Source organism: Oratosquilla oratoria, chromosome 2 (genome assembly GCF_046742065.1).
Source record: "Oratosquilla oratoria isolate Oo_2021 chromosome 2, ASM4674206v1, whole genome shotgun sequence".
NCBI classification, from domain to species: Eukaryota; Metazoa; Arthropoda; class Malacostraca; order Stomatopoda; family Squillidae; genus Oratosquilla; species Oratosquilla oratoria.
Window position 1 is genome coordinate 5,893,089 of NC_134778.1, and position 2,500 is coordinate 5,895,588.

The window sequence follows — 2,500 nt, forward strand, 5'->3', positions numbered from 1 at the left end:
ATCTTGGGAGTGAGAGAGAATTACAAGAGGGAAGAGATTCCACGAACTTAAGGCCGGAGGACGCAAACCCACCTCATTTAGAGCGGCAGGGTGAGAGAGAGGAAGGCAGATTCTGGCAGACATGGCAGCAGTCCAGGGCTAAAGAGTGGCTGGACGACACCTACAACAGGATAATTGCCTTTTCTCCAGGAAACCTCTTCACCCCACCTAAATGCAATGCATCCAAACGCCTAATAGAGGAGATGACCGATCTATTAAGAGCATATCTAAATTCATCTCCCTACGCCCCGATGGTATTCAAAACGCTAGCTATCCTCCCACACCTTACATGCCAGAGGACCCACAGGAAATCTAAGCACTCAGAGAATGTCCAGGCATTGCAACGGAGGATGGAAAAGTGGGAAAAGGGAGAAGTAGAGCAACTGTTGATGGAAGCGGAGGCTATCCAAGATAGACTCAACAAGGGTATCAGCAGAAAGAAAAGTCCAGAAGACAAAGCCAGGAATTTTGCTGACAAGATGAGGCAGGGAAAGGTGGCGGCTGCCATGAGAACGCTCGCAGGGGAGAATGAAGATCCTGGAGTTCTACCCCTAAACGAGGAAACGATAAAGATCCTGAAAGAAAAACATCCAATAGCAAGACCAGCGAACCTGGACTCTAAATTCAATGGTGACTACCTTCCACCCCACAAGGTAGTTTTTGACAGCATCACAAGAGAAAGGATCTGGAACCTTGCTCTACACACCCAAGGAGCGGCGGGACCATCGGGATTAGATGCGTCTGGATGGAAATGTCTCCTTAGCACCAGCCTATTTGGAACGGCAGCGGTGGGACTGCAGGAGGCCATCGCTGGTTTGGCGAAGAAACTGGCGTCTGAAGACTGTCAGCACCTGGAGGCATACACAGCGTGTAGACTTATCCCGCTAGATAAGAAACCTGGCTGTCGACCGATTGGTATAGGCGAGGTGCTAAGAAGAATAATAGGAAAAGCAATTATGGAAGTCGCGAAGGATGAGGTGCGAGAAGCGGCTGGCAACCTGCAGGTGTGCGCAGGGCAACAGGCGGGTTCTGAGGCTGCAGTCCACGCCATGAGAAAAATATTCGAGGAACCAGACTGCGAAGCAGTCCTATTAGTCGATGCATCAAACGCATTCAACAACTTAAATAGAGAGGCTACCATACACAACATCAAAATTAAATGCCCAGTATTGGCCAAGTATGTGGAGAACACATACAGAGAACCTGCAAACCTATTTGTCACCAGCAGGGCGGAGAAGAAAGAATCGAAAGTGGAGATCATCAAATCAGCGGAAGGCACCACTCAGGGAGACCCGGTGGCTATGGCAATGTATGCGCTCGGTCTTATGCACCTGCAGCAGAAGATACAATATGAGGACACCGGGGTCAAACAGGTAGCATACGCAGATGATCTCACGGGCGCAGGAAAAGTAGCTGACCTAAAAAAGTGGTGGGATCTGGTGTTGGCACACGGCCCGGGCTTAGGTTACATTCCGAATGCAAAGAAATCTGTCCTCATAGTGAAGCCAGAGTACTTTAACAATGCCAGAATCCTCTTTGAGAACAGTGAAGTGAAGGTAACAAAGGAGGGGGAAAGACATCTAGGTGCAGTGATCGGCTCAGAATCCTTTAAAAAGCAATATGTTGAAAAGAAAGTTAACGAATGGGTAGCGGAAGTTAGGATTCTAGCCAACTTTGCAAAGACCGAACCGCAGGCGGCATATGCCGCATTCATATATGGTGTGAAACATAAGTGGAACTACATATTAAGGACGGTACCGAACATCACCGACCTACTAAGACCCCTTGAAGACACCATCAGAAACGAGCTAATACCGGCCATCACCAACGGACGGACAATAAACGAAGAGGAAAGAAAACTTATGGAACTTCCACCTAGATTGGGAGGGCTAGGTATCTCCAACCCGCTAAACCTTGCCGACACAGAACACCGAAACTCCATGAAACTCACGTCCTCATTGACAAAAAACATCGTGTCACAAGATCAACGGAAGGAGACTATCATGGAGGAGGTTAGGGAAATTAGAAGAAACATTTCAAAGGGAAGGGAGGAGAAGCAGAAGGAGGAACTTCAAGCACTTCTAGCTCGGCTATCGAATTATATAAAAAGAAAGATAACAATGGCGCAGGAAGTTGGGGCGTCTAATTGGCTGACAGCACTACCAATCAGGGCAAAGGGATTCACCCTAAACAAAAGAGAATTCACGGATGCCATTGCCCTGAGGTATGGATGGCCATTAGGAGGGCTGCCTAACAGATGCTCCTGTGGTGTACAATTTACTACAGACCATGCAATGATATGCAAGCAAGGTGGATTTATTTGCATGCGACACGATGAGGTAAGAGATCTCACTGCCCAAATGCTTCAGGAGGTGTGCAAGGATGTGACTATCGAACCAACATTACTCCCATTAGGAGGGGAGAGCTTCAGATACCGCACGTCCAACACATCAGATGAAGC